General features: G+C 37.6%; 1 pseudogene; it reads right to left on the bottom strand.

Annotated features, from left to right (window-relative positions):
* Nucleotides 1-13,894: 13,894 nt before the first annotated feature.
* LOC114221079 (L-gulonolactone oxidase pseudogene) lies at nucleotides 13,895-17,689 on the bottom strand (annotated as a pseudogene).
* Between the last annotated feature and the right edge of the window lie 6,026 nt (nucleotides 17,690-23,715).

The raw sequence follows: 23,715 nt of genomic DNA, 5'->3' as shown, positions 1-23,715 counted from the left end.
ACCTTACATGATGATGCTTGTGTTCTTCATATGTTACCACAGAGTGTTTGCATGTTTCTAGTGTGATAACTAGGTTCAATATTTGTAAAGCCTACAGAGTGCCATCACTGCTGCTGAAAGAAAATGATCATTCAGTGAAAGGGCAGTTGCATCTGGCTAACATACTGGCAATAACTAACATAACATATTTGGGAATATGTTTTATAGATACTGGGCCAGAGAATAAATAATATATAGCTGGATAAGAGACAGATTTTTACAACTCTCCAATAACTCTGGCAAAGGAACATGTTGTCTATTTATATACTGTTAGATGTTGAAATGGGACAATTGGAAATTTAGATTGTAAAAAAAAGAAGACTTATGGTTAAAGAGGTGGATTGCAGAACTGCCTTGGTAGAGTACTCAAAAGGTAGTGTAGGGCTCAAAAGGTTCAGAAAACTAGACTTGATAGACTTGATTAATATGTAACATCAAAGACTATTCCATTTCTTTATATTCCCTAGGAATGCCCAGAGGATATGGCCCTGTCTAAAATGATGAAGAATGTGTGAACGGAGGGGAACACCTGCATTGTTGAGGAGCTCAGTGGTATATTTCTTCTGTAGGCCAGGGTTGAGGATAGGAAATGCTGTTATGGAATGGGGCTCTCCATTGTCATTATGGGTTATACGTTTACAGAATAGCAGAGAGCACATGACAGCATTTAATTTAGTGGCAAAGTGAACATAACTGCATAATGACTATAAGGTCAGAAAGGTCTTGACATTAGCTAAGAGTTCCGAAGGACAAGATAGACGAGCAGTCATGAAGCATGTTGTTTGACTTAAATAACTCAAAGTGATCAAAATAAACAGAAGGTTGATGTCAGATATCAAAATAGAAAATCACAATCTCTTAGTTTCCAGAACTGAGTCAGTTCTTAGACATAAAGCCCATTGATTAAAAGAGAAGCCATCACCATTGAGGTAGAAGCCTGAAATGCCATATTAGTATATTCAGTAGTTATTCATCCAATGCTTTGCAAAATGGACCTAAATGTATTTATAAGAAAAACTAGAAATATATTAGGAAGAGAGGGATACAAATATCTTTTTAAGGTCTTTGGATACTGGATGTTAGTTGACATTGACAACAGAGAATACAAAATGCCATCATAGCCCCTTGTTACAGTGAGGTTGTAAAAAGTCTAGATGATTGATGACAACCTGGCCCCAATTCATCTCATAGTGGGTCTTATAAGACACAGATCCATATTGTGGTCACTTGCTGGGTTCCAGAGTACAAAATCAGACTGGATATAATTGTTGGCTGGCAGGCTACTTGTATTGGTTCTCTGTTTTGAATGTAAGAGCTATTATAGAAGGAAAATCTGAGAAGAAGCATGTGACTCTGTTGCTACTGGATAAGATAGTAAATAAGAAACCATATTGGAACCTAGGTAGAAGCAGAAAAGTATATGGCACCCTCAAAAATTTAAGGGATGCAAGTGCTACTCTCAATTATTTAAAGAAGGCATCCCTCATAAAAATTTTCATTAACTGTTATGACTCGAGAAAACCACAGGGACCATGGTCACTGTTGATGGACTACCATAAGTTGAACCAAGGTTAGTGTAATCAGTCTCTGTGAGGAGGTGGTATCTTTACTAGAACAGACCAACATAGCCTCTGGTACTTGATTTGTCCTGTTGATCTGGAAAATGTATTATTTTTGATCCTGGTCAAGGAGGAGGATCTAATGCAGTTTAAATTTACATCTAACACATAGATTTAAGACTATGCCAATTTCTTGCTCTTTGGTATAGTAGGCACAAGATACATAGAAAAGATCTTGAATATCTTGTCATTCTAGAGAATATCATCCATTTTGATGACAGTATTTTAATTGGACCTATATAGCAGGCAATTATACTTTTGGACAGTTATTATACTATAAGTATCTAATCACACTTATTTCATATACTAGCTCTATCACAAGTACATCTACGTGATTACTTTCAAACAACCTTACTCTCCTAATGAGCCACTATAAAATCATGAAAAAGTAAAATAGTAAAGGGACACCTGGGTGGGCATTTGGTTAAGCATCCAACTCAGGTCAAGATCTCAGGGTCATGAGATCAAGTCCTGCATTACACTCGATGCTCAGGGTGGATTCTGCTTAAGTTTCTCCCTCTCCCTCTGCCCCTCCCCAGTCTCTCTCTATTAAATAAATAAATAAATAAATAAATAAATAAATAAATAAATCTTTTTTTTAATGTAAAATAGTCAATAGTATATAGTAAAAAAGATGAAGGGGGTTGGGGGTACAAACTTCCAATTATAAAGTAAATAAGTCACAGAGATGAAGAGTACAACATAAGGAATATAGTCAATACATTTATCATGGGGAGCATTGAGTAATGTTTAGAAAAGCTTAGTTGTGGAGACCTGGATTTCGTCTGGTCTCAGGAATTCAGCTGAATAGGGACCAAACCATTCTGAACACCTGCGAACTCAACAGAAGATCGAAGAGGAGAGTAGCAACAACTCTCTGAACAGAGAAGCGACCGCTTACTGGAAGGTAGGAGGTGCGGAGAAGTGAATCCGAGGCGATATTCGGGAGGATAGATGGCGGGGGAGAGGGCCTCCGTCAGCCACTTCTGGCAAGTGATAGAGCCGCGGAGCACAAAATCGGAACTTTTGGAGGTCGGCTCCACTGAGGGACGTCGCTCCAGTGGCTAAGCTGGGGGTGGAACCCTCGCGGGACAGTGTGCTCTCAGGACCCTTGGGGTCACAGAAAGACCGGGGGTGCCTGAGTGCAGCAGAGCTCCCAGGTATCGGAGTGGGGAAGCCGGCTGCAGAGAAAGAGCCGAGGCGCGGGCTCTCAGCTCAGGGTTGCCATAAACTGTGATCCGTGGCCCAGTCGGGCCATTGCTCCTCCAGCAGGGACCCAACAAGCGGCAGAGCCGGGGAGACTCCCCTTTCTCCCCCAGGAGGAGCGGCGCGGGAACGCACCGCAGGGATCTGCTGGGTTTGAAGACTCCACACAGTGTCGGGTGCCAGAGATACAAACGCTCGGTCACAGGCCGGGTGAGCACGGAGTGCGGCCGGAGATCGGGGACACAGGGTGACTGCTTTTCTCTGGGGACGCACTGAGGAGCAGGGCCCCAAGTTCTCAGCTCCTCTGGGTGGAGATTGGGAGGCCACCATTTTGGCCCTGGTCCTCCAAAGCTGTACCGAGAGCTTGCAGGGAACAAAAGCTCCTGAGAGCAAAACCGAGCAGCTTGCTCAGACCAGACCGACAAGGGCGGGGCAATTCAGCCTCCAGCAAATCATTTGGCAACCACGGCAACAGGCCCCTCCCCCAGAAGATCAGCACGAACAGCCAGCAAGCCAAGACCAAGTTTACCGATCAAGGAGAACGGGAGAACTCCAACGCTAGGGGAATAGTGCACATAGAATTCATGGCTTTTTTTTACCATGATTCATTAGTTCATCAAAGTTAAATTTTTTAACTGTTTTTTTTTTAATTTTTCTTTTTCCCTATTTCAACCAACATCTTATCAATCCCTTTTTTATAAAAAAACATTTTTTTATTTTTCATTTTTTGAGTCATATTTTATCCCTTCCTAGTAGTTACCCTTATTTTTGGTATATATATATAAGTTGTTCTCTCTTTAAAATTTTGAGATACAGTTTCTTCTAACAGATCAAAATATACCCTAAATCACTAGTCTCTGGCTTTGTTCTAGTCTCCTGCCTGACCACATTCTCTCCCTTTTTTCTTTTTTTTAAATCTTCTTCTTTCTTTTTTCAAACAACTTATCCTATCAATTCCTTTTATACTATCTTTTATAATTTTCACCTTTACAATCATCTTCCATCCCTTCATTGTATCGACCCTTATCTTGTACATATATGTCTTTATTCCTTTAAAATTTTAGGAGGCATTTTTTTCTAACAGACCAAAATATGCCCAAAATCTAGTGTGTGGCACTGATCTATGCACTAGCCTGATCATATTTGATCATATTCTGCTGTTTTTGTATTGTTCTGTTTTTGTTTTTATCTTTTTTTATCTTTTTTTTTCCTCTTTCTTTTTTCTTTCTTTCCCTTTCTTTTCCCCTGGTTTCAGGTCTTTTCTGATTATCTATTCTCCTCTGGACAAAATGACAAGACGAAAAAAATCACCTCAGCAAAAAGAACAAGAGGTAGTACCGTCAGCCAGGGACCTACTCAATACGGACATTAGTACGATGTCGGACCTAGAGTTCAAAATCATGACTTTAAAAGATACTAGCTGTGCTTGAAAAAGCGTGGAAGTTATTAGAGAAACCCTTTCTGAAGAAATAAAAGAACTAAAATCTAACCAAGTCGAAATCAAAAAGGCTATTGATGAAGTGCAATAAAAAATGGGGGCACTAACTGCTAGGATAAATGAGGCAGCAGAGAGAATCAGTGATATAGAAGACCAAATGATGGAAAATAAAGAGGATGAGAAAAAGAGAGATAAACAACTACAGGATCACGAGGGCAGAATTCGAGAGATAAGTGATACAATAAGATGAAACAACATTACAATAATTGGGATCCCAGAAGAAGACGAAAGAGAGAGAGGGGCAGAAGGTATATTGGAGCAAATAATAGCAGAGAACTTCCCTAATGTGAGGAAGGAAACAGGCATCAAAATCCAGGAGGCACAGAGAACTGCTCTCAAAATCAATAATAATAGGTCAACACCCTGACATCTAAGAGTAAAACTTACGAGTCTCAGAGACAAAGAGAAAATCCTGAAAGCAGCTTGGGAGAAGAGATATGTAACCTACAATGGTAGAAATATTAGATTGGCAACAGACCTATCCACAGAGACCTGGCAGGCCAGAAAGGACTGGTAAGATATCTTCAGAGCACTAAACGAGAAAAATATGCAGCCAAGAATGCTATATCCAGCTAGGTTGTCATTGAAAATAGAAGGAGAGATCAAAAGCTAAAGGAATTTGCAAACACGAAACCAGCCCTCCAAGAAATCTTGAAAGGGGTCCCCTAAGCAAAGAGAGAGCCTAAAAGCAGCATAGATCAGAAAGGAACAGAGACAATATACAGTAACAGTCACCTTATAGGCAATACAATGGCACGAAATTCATACCTTTCAATAGTTACCCTGAATGTAAATGGTCTAAATGCCCCAATCAAAAGACACAGGCTATCAGATTGGATTAAAAAACAAGACCCATCAATATGCTGTCTGCAAGAGACTTATTTTAGACCCAAAGATGCCCCCAGATTGAAAGTGAGGGGGTGGAAAACCATTTACCATGCTAATGGACACCAAAAGAAAGCTGGGGTGGCAATCCTTATATCAGACAAATTAGAGATTAAACCAAAGACTGTAATAAGAGATGAGGAAGGACACTCTATACTACTTAAAGGGTCTATCCAACAAGAAGATCTAACAATTGTAAATATCTATGCCCCTAACATGGCAGAAGCCAATTATATAAGGCAATTAATAACAAAAGCAAAGAAACACACTGACAATAATACAATAATAGTGGGGGACTTTAATAACCCCCTGACTGAAATGGACAGATCATCTAAGCAAAAGATCAACAAGGAAATAAAGACTTTAAATGACACACTGGACCAAATGGACTTCACAGACATATTCAGAACATTCCATCCCAAAGCAACGGAATACACATTCTTCTCTAGTGCCCATGGAACATTCTCCAGAATTGATCACATCCTAGGTCACAAATCAGGTCTCAAACGGTACCAAAAGACTGGGATCATTCCCTGCATGTTTTCAGACCACAATGCTTTGAAACTAGAACTCAATCACAAGAGGAAAGTCGGAAAGAACTCAAATACATGGAGGCTAAAGAGCATCCTACTAAAGAATGAATGGGTCAACCAGGAAATTAAAGAAGAATTAAAAAAATTCATGGACACCAATGAATATGAAAACACAACTGTTCAAAATCTTTGGGATACAGCAAAGGCAGTCCTGAGAGGAAAGTATATAGCAATACAAGCCTTTCTCAAGAAACAAGAAAGGTCTCAAATACACAACCTAACCCTACACCTAAAGGAGCTGGAGAAAGAACAGCAAATAAAGCCTAAACCTAGCAGGAGAAGAGAAATCATAAAGATCAGAGCAGAAATCAATGAACTAGAAACCAAAAGAACAGTAGAACAGATCAACGAAACTAGGAGCTGGTTCTTTGAAAGAATTAACAAGATTGATAAACCCCTGGCCAGACTTATCAAAAAGAAAAGAGAAATGACCCAAATCAACAAAATCATGAATGAAAGAGGAGAGATCACAACCAACACCAAAGAAATACAAACAAGTATAAGAACATATTAGGAGCAACTCTATGCCAGCAAATTAGATAACCTGGAAGAAATGGGTGCATTCCTAGAGATGTATCAACTACCAAAATTGAACCAGGAAGAAATAGAAAACCTGAACAGACCTATAGCCACTAAGGAAATTGAAGCAGTCATCAAAAATCTCCCAAGAAACAAAAGCCCGGGGCCAGATGGCTTCCCAGGGGAATTCTATCAGACATTTAAAGAAGAATTAATACCTATTCTCCTGAAATGGTTCCAAAAAATAGAAATGGAAGGAAAACTTCCAAACTCATTTTATGAGGCCACCATTACCTTGATCCCAAAACCAGAAAAAGACCCTGTCAGAAAGGAGAATTACAGACCAATATCCTTGATGAACATGGATGCAAAAATTCTCACCAAAATACTAGCCAGTAGGATCCAACAGTACATTAAAAGGATTATTCACCATGACCAAGTGGGATTTATCCCTGGGCTGCAAGGATGGTTCAACATCCTCAAATCAATCAACGTGATACAATACATTAACAAAAGAAAGAACAAGAATCATATGATCCTCTCAATAGATGCAGAAAAAGCATTTGACAAAGTACAGCATCGTTTCTTGATCAAAACTCTTCAGAGTATAGGCATAGAGGGTACATACCTCAATATCATAAAAGCCATCTATGAAAAACCTACAGCAAATATCATTCTCAATGGGGAAAAGGTGAGAGCTTTTCCCCTAAGGTCAGGAATGCGGCAGGGATGTCCACTATCACCACTGCTATTCAACATAGTATTAGAAGTCTTAGCCACAGCAATCAGACAACAAAAAGAAATCAAAGGCATCCAAATCTGCAAAGAGGAAGTCAAACTCTCACTCTTTGCAGATGATATGATACTGTATGTGGAAGACCCAAAAGACTCCACCCCAAACCTGCTAGAACTCATACAGGAATTCAGTAAAGTGGCAGGATACAAAATCAATGCACAGAAATCAGTGGCATTCCTATACACCAACAACAAGACAGAAGAGAGACAAATCAAGGAGTTGATCCCATTTACAATTGCACCCAAAACCATAAGATACCTAGGAATAAATTTAACCAAAGAGGCAAAGGATCTGTACTCAGAAAACTATAAAATACTCATGAAAGAAATTGAAGAAGACACAAAGAAATGGAAAGACGTTCCATGTTCATGGATTGGGAGAACCAACATTGTGAAGATGTCAATGTTACCTAGAGTAATCTACACATTCAATGCAATCCCCATCAAAATACCATCTGCTTTTTTCAAAGAAATGGAACAAACAATCCTAAAATTTGTATGGAACCAGAAGAGACCCTGAATATGCAGAGGAATATTGAAAAAGAAAAGCAAAGCTGGCGGCATCACAATTCCGGACTTCCAGCTCTATTACAAAGCTGTCATCATCAAGACAGTATGGTAATGGCACAAAAACAGACACATGGATCAATGGAACAGAATCGAGAGCCCAGAAATGGACCCTCAACTCTATGGTCAACTCATCTTTGACAAAGCAGGAAAGAATGTCCAATGGCAAAAAGACAGTCTCTTCAACAAATGGTGTTGGGAAAATTGGACAGCCACATGCAGAAGAATGAAACTGGACCATTTCCTCACACCACACACAAAAATAGACTCCAAATGGTTGAAAGACCTAAACGTGAGACAGGAGTCCATCAAAATCCTAAAGGAGAACACAGGCAGCAACCTCTTCGACCTCAGCCGCAGCAACTTCTTCCTAGAAACATCACCAAAGGCAAGGGAAGCAAGGGCAAAAATGAACTATTAGGATTTCATCAAGATAAAAAGCTTTTGCACAGCAAAAGAAACAGTCCACAAAACCAAAAGACAACCGACAGAATGGGAGAAAATATTTGCAAATGACATATCAGATAAAGGGCTAGTATCCAGAATCTATAAAGAACTTACCAAACTCAACACCCAAAGAACAAATAATCCAATCAAGAAATGGGCAGAAGACATGAACAGACATTTTTCCAAAGAAGACATCCAAATGGCCAACAGACACATGAAAAAGTGCTCAACATCGCTCGGCATCAGGGAAATCCAAATCAAAACCTCAATGAGATACCACCTCACACCAGTCAGAATGGCTAAAATTAACAAGTCAGGAAACGACACATGTTGGCGGGGATGTGGAGAAAGGGGAACCCTCCTACACTGTTGGTGGGAATGCAAGCTGGTGCAACCACTCTGGAAAACAGTATGGAGGTTCATCAAACAGTTGAAAATAGAGCTACCATACGATCCAGCAATTGCACTACAGGGTATTTACCCCAAAGATACAAATGTAGGGATCCGAAGGGGTACGTGCACCCCAATGTTTATAGCAGCAATGTCCACAATAGCCAAACTGTGGAAGGAGCTAAGATGTCCATCGACAGATGAATGGATAAAGAAGAAGTGGTATATATACACAGTGGAATATTATGCAGCCATCAAAAGGAATGAGATCTTGCCATTTGCAACGACGTGGATGGAACTGGAAGGTGTTATGCTGAGTGAAATAAGTCAATCAGAGAAAGACATGTATCATATGACCTCACTGATATGAGGAATTCTTAATCTCAGGAAAAAAACTGAGTGTTGCTGGAGTGGTGGGGGGTGGGAGGAATGGGGTGGCTGGGTGATAGACATTGGGGAGGGTATGTGCTATGGTGAGCGCTGTGAATTGTGCAAGACTGTTGAGTCGCAGATCTGTACTTCTGAAACAAATAATGCAACATATGTTAAGAAAAAAGAAAAAGAAGAAAATAGCAGAAGGGGAAGAATTAGGGTGAGTAAGTTAGAGGGGGAGATGAACCATGAGAGACGATGGACTCTGAAAAACAAACTGAGGGTTCTAGAAGGGAGGAGGGTGGGGGAATGGGTTAGCCTGGTGATGGGTATTCAAGGGGGCACGTTCTGCATGGAGCACTGGGTGTTATGCACAAACAATGAATCATGGAACACTACATCAAAAACTAATGATGTAGTATATGGTGATTAACATAACAATAAAAAAATAAAAATAAAAAAATAAAAATTAGAAAAGCTAGTTGTGGTCATGTTTTATAGAGAGGTCTCTGTTCATGGATAAGTCAATTCTAATTAAAAAAATATATATGTATATGTTTAAGACAAGTCTGTGCTCTCCTCTCTTCTTACTTAATGACCCACAGATATTTTCTTCTATGAGTTAGATTGCCAAGCAATATACATACTCTAGAAGTTTTGACTATGTTTTACTTTTTTCTGTATAATGTTGAGTTAACATTGCTCACATTGATAATGTGGAAACTTGTTTTAACACAGAGTAGAATTTTGGATTGGACATCATTTCTGATAAAGCACCCTTCAAAATAATTATTCATGTTTATCTGAATTCACTTTTAGCCTATGAAAACACATGCATTATTATTATACATAAGCCATGTGTTATAAATTAATGGTAAATAATGTTATGTGGTGGTTGGTTCGAAAATGGATTATTTGTCCAAATCATGCTTGTGTAAGTTATATTACATTCATACATATCAAAATTAACTTTTGAATAAAAATATACAGAATAATATATTGGGAAAATGTTATAATTTTAAACATGCTGTACTCTGGTATAGCTGTTCATCACTTCAGAACTGAGAATAGGAATGTAGTTAGGCTTCTAAGATTGAAGAGGCAGAACCTTGGAGAACTCTCTCAGGATTTCAGCAAATATTGACCATTAGCAAATTCTCCCAACCTGAAAATTTCATTATGACTATTCAAGACATTTTTATAAAGCTATATAGTTATTAGAGCAAGACTGTGAATAAAAGTGTCCCAGGGAATAAAAGTCACTTACTGATATAATTCCTTCTATGTGCCTGTATCACTCAGAATTCCTGGTTGAGAACAATAGAAACCAATTCTGTTTGAACTCAGCAAAAAATGAATTTATTGAAGGGATATCAAATAGCTCAGGAATCAATGGAAAAGCAAGAGAATTGGGCTCAGAAAATGACCAGAATCTCAGAATCTAATTTGCACAAACAGCCAAGGAATAGTGTTTTGGAAGCTTGGCTGGGTGGGCAGTCCATGTTGCCAAACTCTCAACTCCATGCTGGCCATACTCCTGCCATAGTCACCATATTGAGTCATTCTTTGACTATCATTTTTCTATTATGCATTGTTTCTTCAATATATAAATTCCTGGAGATTTATCTGAGGGCCTAGTCATGTTCTGGCTGCCATAAAGTGGAAACGAGTATGTGGACAAATAAATGATAGAGCTTCTGGATTTTTTCAAACATCAGCTGAGATTGAGTGCAAGTGACAGAGGTCCCTTGATTACAGATATATCAGAAAAGAGGGTTTTGCCACTCACTACATTATGTAGGTGTGGGATTGTCTTCTTGATACTAAATACCATTTGTGTTGATGGCACACAGCAGCTGCTTATCTTCATGAGATCTGACATTGTGAGGATCATTTATCTGCATATTGAGAGAAGATCAAGTGACAGTTTATTATATTATAGACCAATATAATTTTATAAGTGAGCATACCTGATTGACATAATTTACTATTTTATTGTTTTTTCTATTTTTGTAGACCCTATTGATTTTTGTCTTTTTTTTTAAAGATTTTATTTATTTATTTGAGAGAGAGAAATTGAGAGAGAGGCTGCATGAGAAGGGGAAGGGTCAGAGGGAGAAGCAAACTCCCCACTGAGCAGGGAGCCCGATGCAGGACTCAATCCTGGGACTCCAGGATCATAACCTAAGCCAAAGGCAGTTGCTTAACCAACTGAACCAACCAGGTGCCCCTGATTTTTGTCTTAATAACTAATAGTACTATTGGGGGGCTCATATTAATCTTATAAGTCAAAATTAAATCATAAGCAGGTATTAATATAATTTTTAATAAAAGTATTGTAGTAATGATTTACATCTAGATTTATACTAGTGAAATTCTTCATAAGGAGGGTGACATAAATAAAAGTTACCATGATACTTAAAGTTTGGTCTATATAGAAATATAGTCCATATATTCTGTACCTAATTAACACAACTCTCCAATACAATGGACCCAGATCAAACACACACAGCAATAGTTCCTTCAGCACAGGTGATGCAAAGCTGCTTGTTGGGCCCAAATCTATCACATATGGTTGTACTGTTTATTAATAGCACAAAGGCACCTGGCTGAGAGAACTAGAGAAGGCTGACTTGTAGCTCACTGCTTGCAAAGCCATGTCCCTCTGGGCAACATTCATTTGCTCCAAGATGGGAGGTGTTGAAATCATTCCAGGGTGCTCTATGTACTAGTGGTGGACTGAAAACTTGGACTCTTTCCCAGGGTGTGAATTAATTTCAGGTGTGTTGTGGCTGGACAAATCACTGTGTCAGGATTTTTTCCCTCTTTGCATGGTGTTGACGTTGGACAGAAAATCCACTGTAAAAATTTTTGTACTAAGTCACTCCTTTGACATTAGCAGAAGAGTTCTTTTGATGCTTTCCAAATGAGACATTGATAGAATGATATTGATTTATGTAAATGAAAACACTTGTGTGATCCTAGGAGAAGTATTTTTATTTGACTTATCGCCTCTGTTCCAGGACATGGGAACTATTTTTTTTTCCTTTTTATGATTTCCTGAAAGCAAAGTGACAATTCCAGATGTGTCAAAAGAGAGAACTGTGATTTTTTTAGTGGAAAGGACCTTGTTTCAGCAGGAATAACTTCATATATATCAGTGAATATATAGTCTCGATTTTTGTTGGCCTTTGCAGACTGGAAGTATAGCATTTTCCTTCTTTCAGCATTGCTGCACAGGCTTCTGAGATCTGGTATCTGGCTGCCATAGTTGAATCGAGAAATGAATGGTTCTCTAATTGATAAGTTGAAACCAAATCCATGGTCTCAGGTTTGGTGACTGCAATATTTTCTTTGAAAATAGAAAGGCTGCCTTCCAAAAGACTTTCAAAATGAGTTATGTTTCCTCCTCCAAATATTTGCAAGCAAGGAGAGAAGCAGTGGTGAAATCATCTGTCCCTCAACTTTCGTGAAGAGGGAAAATATTGATAATATACACACAATTCTGGGAGATACATCAAGACTATGAGGAAAAAGTACTTAAGAGACAATTATTTCCTGATTTTTATCTTCTGCTGAGACAGCTGACAAGGTTTATTTTGTTGTTTTGTCACCTGTGAACTATTTTTTTCCTTAATAGGATAAAGGGCAGGATGATGATGCCATGCAATGATGCTGTGTGTGGTGGGGGCGGGGGTAGTTTTAAGCATTTGGAATATTAGAATATGACTTATAGATCACTCCAACAAGACTCCAACTTGTTCTAAAAAATCTTTTTACTCTTGTGTTGGACTGTTGATCATGCTAATAAATGTCTTTTAATTTTAACAGTAACAAGAGGTAAAGAAGTAAATTTGCAATTTCAAATGCCTAACTCAGAGTGAAGCATATATGGGAGGTATTTACAAATAAATACAAATACATGTATTTGAGTGACACAGCCTTCTAAAAATAGCAAATTGTGGGATAAATATCTCTAATTGAAAATGAATATCTTAGCTCATGCTTTTGTCACGGATTTTCAAAATTCTAGTGCACATTGAAATGACTTGGAGAATTCAAAGATTTTGACCTCTTTGAACTTACAATCTAAAACAGACTAAAATAGTAGAAACAGATGTAAAAATAATTCAAACTATAGAAAAAATATTAACATATTAGTAGAAATATGTTTCTATTTATATTATATATATACATGTGGTCTTTCACACTGGCTCTTTTTACTATATAATATTAGCATACTTATATGAAGGTGTAATCACTTGAGTATGCCTACTCATTTCTTCTGAAAAGAATCTAGAAAAATCATTTTCCTCTATCATTTTTCCTTTATATTTTTTGTTATACAAGTCTGTTTTATGTTTGGTTTTGCTTATTTTGAAATTTTTGATATTAATTTTTTTTTCAATTCTTGGTCTTCATTTAAAAGAAGGCAAAGAGGGTCTCACTCCTCAAACATCCCCTGAAATAGACTTATTTGAAGGTCAGGCTATGAGAGGTCAAGTAAACAGGTAGAAAGAAACTGGAAAAGGGCACTCACCTGAGCATTTGAAAAACCCTCAAGGGTGAAAGGAGGCAGAGCACTTTACAAATGACTACTGTGCCCAAACCTGTTAATGGGGCCCCAGAGCTACACTCACCTAGCTGGCAAGGTGAACTGACGAATGACGGAATCCCTGGCCTCTTAAAGAAACATAACATTTTGGGGTTTCTCTATTTCCTGGGAAAACAAAGTGTGGTGATTTAGGTTCAGGAAAAGGAGCCGCCACATGGAGATGTAAATAGGGATTTGGGTGCTCTTCCTTGCATGGGATTGTTGTGAGGAGAAAGGAAGTAGGAGGGCAGGGAGACCTGCCTAGATCCAGGCTCATTGCTGTGGGAGGAGCAGCTGTGAGAGCTGCCGCAGAAGACCCACAGAAAGAGGTAATGTTACCCATCAGGCCAGTGAGACATGAGTCTTCAACCTAATTGAAGGTGGGCCTGAGGGAAGAATGGAGCAGGCTCAATTTATTTTTGGTTTCTGCTTCAGTAGAACACTTCCAGATACCATTCAGGAACATTCCAGTGGGGTCCAGCTTTTCTCAGATGGCACAGAACTTCGAAAAGACTAGATAAATTTTCTAAGTCCTTCCAGGAAGAGTTGTAGCCTTGGCCCAATGGGGCCTGCCCCTCACCATCTTCATGATGGTCTCCTAGGCGAGCCAGTAGTCCAGCTGTGGCACTTCCTTGCCATAGGGCCTGTACATAATGATGTTTATGTAGTAGCTGTCCTTCTGGAAGCGGGAACTCAGCAAGATGTCATCCCCTGGAGATGAAGTGTCTCCACGGGGTAGTGGGCCACCATCTTGGGGGGCATCTCCAGCATGACCTTCAGTTCCAGCAGGGCCTCCTTGGTTTTCTTTCTGAGGATGGCCCTGTCCTGGACATGCTGCTTGAAGCAGCACTCGTAGGCGAAGATCTTGTGGCTGAGGTTGCTATTCTCCTTCCCGGTGAACGGGAGCTAGAAGAAGCGATTCATCCAGCCAACAAAGGCCCAGCAGGAAAGAACTGATCCAGAGCAAGAACTCCAGTAAATAGAATCTGATGGCATAGTCCCAAAACCAGTTGGCTGAAGAGGAGGGAAGCTTTTTGGTGTGGTCCCAGTAGATGACGCTGACGTTCTCACTGTGCGGGGACCAGAGGAAGAGGAAGTATTCAGATTTCTTCAGGTGGCTGTCCAAGAACCTTAGGTGCACCTGCACGGCCTCTGGAACACCTCTGTGTTGCTAAACTCGGAGCACTCAAGAATGGTCCCATGGGCGTTGGCTGGGTCAGCGCCATCACGTGAATGGATGCCGTGTTTGATCCCTGTGTTGTGCGTTCCGAACCCAATGACGCCCGCCCCTTGCAGTCACGTCTGAAACGGCTCTCAGGTGGAGGAGGCCAGGCTGTGCTTGGCCAGCTGTGCATGCAGGTCAGCCAGGAGGATGCCCGCCTCCACATTTCTTTAAGCAAACATTTCTCTTTTCAGGAAAGGTCAAAAGTAAATGGTTAACTCATAAAGAGCTGCTGGTAGAAGATTCAGGACATATTTCTTGACATAATGTGAGATTCTTCACATTCCTCATTTTCTCCGACAAGCTGATCCCTATCCTATATCAGTCTTTTCTTTCTACCTCTGGTAATATATTATGTCCAGTCATGAAAGCAAATACCACAAATATGAACTATTACCAAGCTTATTACTCTTGCATGCATCCCGGGTCCTCAGTTTTCATGCATCATCCTTCGTACCTCCCCACATAATTGTCAAACACACTGTTGCAAAAATGAAATTGGTTTCAGTGAACATCAGGGCCAACAAGAGTGCAGAAAGAAGAAGCAGGATATTGTGGCTGCAGAAGTGAAATGAGGTGGAGGGTTCCTGCTCTGTCTCTGTGACAATTTATTATTTTCAAATAATAAATAATTATTTTTGTAGTGTCATCATGCTGTCTCCTCTTTCTTTTATGCAGACTTGAGCTATTGTCATTGCAACTAGCATTGCATTTGATAGAGAAAGTAAGGAGAAGGAATCACAAATATTTGAAGCTAGATTGAATAAACTGAAAATAAGGACCAGAGAATTCTTTACTTGACCTTCTGTTTACCCTATCTCTGAAATTAAAATTCAGTCATTTAAGGCTCTGACTCGAAATGTGATAAAAAAAAAAAGGAAATACTACACATAATCACATTTAATCAGTTCCAAAAATTCACTCTGCTCCATTTGTTTCTCATAGAAAATAACCAAATGTTATTTTCAGAAGACCATGTATTTTCAAAGGGAATTTTAGAAATTGTAGAAAATTCAGTTTCAGTGCTTAAATGTTAAAAATTCTGATTTCTATCTTTCAAAGGATGATGAAAAAAATCAATGAAGGTAACCATGGATGCCACCAGTTTGGACTAATCTGTCTTTATATATTTATATATATATATATATATTTATAATTATGTATGCAAATTATAACCTCTTAATCGTTGGTGTGGTCATAACTTAGAGAAGTTAATAGCTAAAATGATTATTTGCAAGTATGTGAATATGTAAAAGGGCTTGTAAGCTGTTGTATGCTGGCTTCCCAAATATCACCAACACAGTCTGTTCATAAGACAGATTTGGAAAAAAAAATTTGAGTTCATTGCTTACCACGGTAAGGGAGAAAACCATCTCAATAGAACTTTGCAAATGTCCCATAAAGGGTAGGCAAGATTCTATTTTACTGAGTATTTGAAGTTTGATTTAAGGTAGTATTTCAATGTGAAGAGTGAGGGGGATTGATTAGGATTGAGTAAAAATCAGGATATATCAGTCTAGAATTGGTAGTAACAGCAAAGCAGGCTTTTGGGGCTAAGGGTTCAAAGAATCTTAATGATAGAAACTATTGATGGTTTATATTGAAGCATTTATGGGTCTTTCATGAAATTCCTCTAATAATAAATATATTTGCCTGGATAAGAGTCTTATAGAATAGTAAAATTATGCTAGTGAAGGTAATGGAATAATAAAATCATGTTATGATATAAAATATGCTTTGTGAGAGGGTAGATACTTTAAATCCTCAGTGTCCAAGCTATAATTGTTCCCATCATTTCTTTACAAATGTTTCATTATTTTACTAACATGCCTGAATCATTCTTTTTTAAATTTGTATTTATTTACTCATTTAATTATTTGAAGTATAGTTGACATATTACTATACATTAGCTTCAGAAATGCCTAAGTCGTTCTTATTGTTATAGTTGAAGCTGGCATCAAGCCACATTTTATGTGGCCTGAAGTTTATATAATGTTGCTTCCTTTCTTATTAGAAAAGAACACAAAATTCTGGAAAGCAATTAGTACATGGCTTGGAAACCTGTCTTTACTGGTGATATTTAGATTTCATTACTGTCAGGGTAAATCCATTTCTGAGTAAAGTTATAGAATATGTATAATAGAATTGTCCCCCTGGTTGCAGCTTTATAAACATAAAGTGATGAGCTCCACCTAGGGAGAAGGTAGTATGTTTGAAAACACAGGACCTGTATTAGCCTTGGGAGAAAATTAACCCAAGGTATTACAAGGATGTAGGAAAATTATAGTAAGGCAATTCAGGAGCAATTTAAAGTGTATTGGTCTCAGAGTCAGAATTGAAGGATGAAAACCAGTTGGCAATCACAATGGTCGCAGGTCAGACTAAGCAGGCAATCAAGATAAGAAAATCTTAAGAAAGGTGAAGACAATAAATTTGTTGTTTGGGCAAGCCATGTGAACTGCAGAGGTTGGGGAAGGGGAATTAGAAATTCCTTCTAGGACAATCTCTTTATGGTCTTTATACACCATTATGAAGACCGTGATCCTAAGATCAGGCCAAGCTCTGGTCTTCATAAGGTGAAGAGTATGAATCGTAGGTCTTTAGAAGAGACGTGCTGTGGGAAAATACATGCTCTAGACATCTAATGCTAGCCTAGTCTTCTGGTTTAATATCCAAACTTTGGTCAGATGGTTCTCTTACATATCCCATAATTACATGGCTCAGCCATGTTAACTGAAAATTCTTCACTCCAAATGAGTCATTTGGTTTTAAAATTTTGCCTGTTCCCATCTGACTATGACATTGAGTTTTAACTCATCACTTGATCTTAGCTTGAAAGTGATACTCTGGTGCACTTGCTAATTCTTTCCTCTTGTGTCCTATTTGCTTCTCTCCCAATTCTGTATTCGTATGCCTGTCTTTGCTAATCTTCAACACTTTCATGTTATAACAGCCATGGAGGCCCCTCGCTTACAGTGAGGCAGTGTCTTCTAAAAGCTTCTAGTTGAAAAGACAGCAACACAGGCAGAGGATTAGGCCCCCTGGGCTTTCGTAGAGGTCTAATTACTTCTTGTGGCTGACCTTTATTAATAAGTATCAATTAGTGTGGTTTTTCCTTGATTCTAATCTCCTTGATGTTTTGCTGGAGTATAGAAAGATAATTTGAGGTTAACAGTTGGCTTCAGGATGTGTTTGCTTCCTAATCCCATCCTCAGAGACATCCTTTGTAGATTTGATTACTGACATTTACAACAATCTTTGAACTCTGGTAATGTCAGATAAAGGAATTTAACATTAGCTCCTGACTACTGAGAATAGGTTTTTTAGGGCTTTCTTTTCCTATAGATCATAACCACAAAGTTTTAGTATCTGCCTCAAGACAAAACACATTTTCTTGTTTTTGAAAAAAACAACATTTAAAGGATCTGTGGTTTTGGGGAAAGGTGTCTTTTATCACTCCTTCATTAAAACTTATGGTTTTTGCTAAGAACTTTCTTTTAGGCTTTGTAAATTCTCTACAAATTTTCAAAATATACATAATATTATATATACTTATAAAATACAGTATATATAAATACTAATAAATTATTTTACAAATAAATATGTATATATTTATCTATTTTTTCATTTTTAAGTCATTTATTCTTTTCTTCATAGAAGGAGAATGAACTGGTAGAAGAAATGCACATAACTGTGGTTGTATATAAAGTGAATGTAATATTCACACACAACTTGGCAAATCCTTTAGTATTTTAGAACAGAGAAGCCATGTGGCAGAGCATGAAGGTTTAGATAGTTAAAGAATTCTGAGTTGGAGGAATGGATGTGATTTCTATAGGACCAAAGTGTAATACGGTATGATGGGATTAGATATTATGCCAAATTCAATAATTATGGATAATGACAATAATAAGGGACATGAGATGGCAGACTCATAGACCAACAGTTTTGTGGAAAGAAAGAAGCACTGTTTGGCTGATGATTATTGAGAGACTAATGAACTCAAAGTTCCAGTTGAATGCTGGTCTCTATAAAGTAATTTTTTCTATACTGGGCTTTATCACTGATAGCATCTAATATAGTGGAATTTCTATAAATGAGAAGATTATGTGGGTTTCTATGGTCAGAACAATGAGGGCACTGGTTTTGAAGTTGTGTTTATATGATAAGCACGCTATTTTTAGTTATATTTTGCATTTGCTTGGGTACTGGTGTGTGTTTGGGGGTGCTTTTGAGGCTTATGGCAAAGCTAAGTCTTTTCTAAGTTAACCTTTTGTTGTTAACTCTGCTGAGCCACCTGATGAGTCAATGAGGGAAGCATTCACTGCCAACTAAACTTAACAACCAGGCTAGTTCTGGTGGCAGTACATGTAGACAATCCTAGCTTTCCAGTTTTGAGATGAACAAATTTCACTCACCACACTTGAGTTAACTAACCACAGCCCTTTGAAAACATGATTCAAATTTCAGTTACTACAGTATATTAACTGTGAGTCATCAAATAAAGTACAAACTTCACTCCTATCTCTTCAGCCCACAAATCTCTATGGAAATAATTGTTGCACATCAGAATCAGTGACCAATCACGTCACTTCTTTTAGGGTCTGTCAGCGATTGGCCACTGTGTGTGTGTGCATGTGTGTGTGTGTGTGTGTGTGTTATTCAGTTCACACACAGAAAGCAAAACTATAGTCACATGGCCTCTTTGTTTTCCCTGATAATCTCAGAAGACATTTTACAAAGATGGAAAATCAAAAGATAAAAATGCAGCAAAGAAACAAAAAGTGGTAATGCTAGGAGTAGAGTTAGAATCTTGTGTAAATGAAATTCTAGAAAAGCTTGAGGAAGCCTCTAGAAGAATTCAGTGAGGCAAACTTATCAATGTAAATGAGGGACGTGTTTGTGATGAAAAGGATCAAACTGTCTCAGAGGAACTGACACTGGCCAAAAACCACATTTAATGGAACTTTGGAGATATTTCATGACACTGAAAGTAGAAAGGATAAATGCTGGAAACTGATCAAAACTTAGAAGGGAGGAAGGCAGATTTCCAAGTCATAGAAAAGATACTTGCTCCCTATCATAAGACACATGTTGAGCAGAAGGCAAGCACTGTTCAAACTCCGGACGTGTTTTTTTAACAGAGAAATAAAAACACTTTAATTTTTAATGTTTCCACTGTTCTACAGTGTACAAAATAATACTAGTTTCACTACTTTTTAAGGAAGTTTTTAATGTTTTGATGAGCGTTTTTAAAGATCATGGGATTATGCATTATAGTTTTCCCCATTGTTAGTAAGAACCTTTAGCCCGGTTCAACTTGCACAGTGCTGTATGTACTTCCCTTTTGCATACGGCTGATACTTTATAAAATGTATAAGTAATGGCTAATATCCAGTTTAAATTATATTACAAATTCAAGTTTTTGCTTCCCAATCAAATATTAATAATTAGTGTTAATGAGTTGGAGATTGGCAGATAAATATCTGGAAGAAAACCTACTAGAAATACCCCTATGTACTACAAGTCCTGAAACTGATTATTACGCTTTAACTTGGAGAATACATTAAACATAATTATGTTCCTTTTTTCTTTGCTATTTTCCAACACAATTTGGTTAAATAATTTACTTTTACTTACACAGAATTTGAAAACACTGATGATCTTTCATAAACTAAGACAACAAATGCATGCACTTAGTAATATTTTTCCATTTGTAATATAACACAAACTCTAGTGGCAAAATATAATTGAGGGTTGAGGGATGAATACAAAAGATAGCAACTTTTGTTGCCCTCTGAAAATTATCCTATTCTATGACTTTTACTCATACTGCTATTCCTATACCATTGCTGCAGCTATTCTCTCCCTTTCCCAAATGGTAGATCATTCTATTTTTTTCTCTGTATATGATTCTGATGGGAATACTAAAACAATCACCGAAAAAATTCCAACGGAAAAAGTCAAAGAAAAACTCCTTTAAGAACATGTGCCTCGAGCCTGTTCATTCTTTTCCTAAATTTCAATTTAAATGGCCAACCGAGCAAGGTTTTTCTGATTCTGAAATTTTCCCCACTATGACACTCTGAACCCCTTTCTCTACAGAGGAAAGGGACTGGGACCAGCAACTTAATCCTCCTTTTACCAGTGCTAGGCACTGCTTTTCTTTCTCCGTAATTCCAAACCTGATTCCCATCATGGAAATACAAGAACACCTAAAATTAGGGTTATGATTCTGTAGGCAGCTAAAGCAGCTTCCACGCTGCCTCTCATAATTGTTCCTGATCTTTGAGCCCAGTCTTACTACAAAGCATATGAGCGGTGATAGGAGCCATTCAGGAAGGCTTCCCCTTGCTTCTTGGATCATCAGAGGCTTTGTCAGAAACTATGTTGAAACTTTAAGGTATTTATGAGTTTATAGCAATAAAAGAAAAAACTTCCATGCACATATTCATTAAAATGTGATCAAGCTCCCTGGACTCTTACTCTGTACCCTTAGGTGTGCATGAAATGTCACCTTATAACCTGATCCAGTTCTATCCTGCTCCGATAGGGCTATCACATAAAATACAGAACACCTAGTTAAATTTAAATTTCAGATAAGCAACAAAATATTGTAAGGATAAATATGCCTTATGAAACATTTACGATATACTTCTATTGTGGCTTTGGGTTTGTTTTCACCAAGCCCTAGATTGTTCGAATAAAACAGACTCCTACTTTCTGTTATCAACTATTCTGATCAGTTTGCTCATTTGAAAACACAAAAGTACAAACTGTGGTGAATTTGAGATGAAATAAATGTATAGGAGCTCTCTGTAAGTGTATGTGTGTGTATAATATATATTATATAAGAACTAAAAGTATAAATTTTCTTTAAAGCAATGGACATTTCAGGTGATTTCTATATGTACATTCTATTAGAAGTTGTATGAAAAGGATTTTTAAAAAGGAGATAGGATCAGGGTAATAGCAATGAGGAGGAAGTGGCATTTCTCTGAGTATATCATTTTGTACGACTCTGAATCTTAGAACCGTAGTAATGTATCTCATAACTCTATCTTTCCAAATAAACAAACAAAACCAACCAGGATGAGGGGGGGAGGGAAATAAAGACAATACGAACACTACAATATAAACCTAACTAAATTAAAAAGTAAAAACAAAACCATATTGAAGTAGGTGGGGAAGAAAATAAATACTTTGGAAAACAGTATCTTGGCTGGAAACCTAAATACAGAAAGAACTGAACATAAATGCTGTAATCTAGTTAGTAATTATGTTTCTCAAGAATAGATGGATAGGTAGGTAGATAGATAGGAAGGCAGGTAGATAAAGAAGTATAGATGTGTACTTATGCATGGATTAGTGTACATGCATACATTTCCTGGCTATATCCACTGAAAGGACATAGAAGCAATGACATCCCAGTAATGAGCATACCTAGCTCCCAGATTTTGGTTTTAAACATCATTCTCCAATAAAAGGAACGATGGATTTTTTAAGAACTAGTTGATTCCAGGGCTCAGGCAGGGAAAATATATTATGATCTTCGAATATGTTGGCCAGAAAGTATGGAAAATCTCAAAAAAAATGGATACCTGTTGATAGAACACAGGAGACAACCACGAGGAGCTCCTCATGATCAAAGCTGGAACAATTTGAACAGTAAGTACATAATGGTGGAATTTGATTTTAACCCATAAAACAAAATGAATATCATGAGTATATTCACAAAACATAATCAATATATATTTATTTATAATGACAAATAAATAATCAAATATGTAGGTGGATCAGGTTTTCAGCCAGCCAATTCAATTTTCCTTGTTTTTGTCCTTTGGAGACAATCTTTGTTGATTACTGCAGTCACATCTGATTGGAATAGTGGAGGTGTCTTAGCGATAACACTGTTTCCAGTGTGGAATATTTGGTTTTTAATATGTAACTGAAATAGCTAGTCATATTTTCTTTAACATGGACAGTTATCATATGCATACACATACAAATAGGTAACTCCAAAAGCAAATTATCTATTGCCATTTAACCAATGAGACATATGGCACTTCTATTTCTGTAAGTGTCCAGTATGATTCTATAATAAATAAATATAACTCAAAGAGAGTTATATTTTGCATACTGCATGATTTGAATATTGCTTTTCTAAAGGACATTCCATGTAATTCAAGAAGCTGCTACTAGATGGAAAGGAGCTCTATAGGCATAAAGGCCTGGTAAACTCTATCTTGGGTTCTCCTTAATGAAATTTAAAATACTATAAATAGTAGTTTTTAACAAAAATAAAATCAATCCTGTGATAATAAGCTTTAGGAAATATTATCATTTAAAACCAAAATTCAAAAAAATAAGTACCTAAAAAAACTGGATCTGTATTGTAACTGTTACATTCATGTGCTTTTGCTGTAAGCATCAAAATAGGCCAAAATCATATGCTGTGTTTTTTTTTACTATTTTTCAGAGTCAAAAGAAACGAGACATTTTTAGGAATTTGGGTTTCAACAAATATTTGAAATCTCTGTAGTAACTTGGGGGCTCTGTTTTTGGAAAATCCCATGCCACTTTGGTTATTTGAGAATTATAAGTTTTCATACTTCTGGGCTTGTAATGTCCTTGTTACATTTTCATTTCTTAATTTATTTTGCTGGCCTCATTTTGGAGCTTCTTAAAAGCTTTGTGACAGACTGTTGTCATCAACACCCAGTCTTCCATTTTTCCAAAATAATAGTTATAAACAGGCCACATGGTTGACCAAATTAGACACACTTTTTCAGCTTCTCCTGCATTTTAGGTGTGGACGTTTTACTAAATTTTGATCAGGAGAAATGAACAGAAGTGCTTTCAGCCATCATCAGGTCTCCTTAAAAGAAACAAGCACGTGCTTCTTAATTCCTTTCTCCCTTCTCCTTGGTTGTCATGCGATTAAAAAAAAAAAAAAAGGAGTAGCTTGT

Source organism: Eumetopias jubatus, unplaced genomic scaffold (assembly GCF_037043125.1).
Source record: "Eumetopias jubatus isolate StellerSeaLion01/CBP00866 unplaced genomic scaffold, mEumJub1_p1.0 scaffold_1, whole genome shotgun sequence".
Lineage (NCBI taxonomy): Eukaryota > Metazoa > Chordata > Mammalia > Carnivora > Otariidae > Eumetopias > Eumetopias jubatus.
The sequence above is the reverse complement of the archived record's forward strand: the minus strand, read 5'-3'. Positions and strand labels throughout refer to the sequence as shown.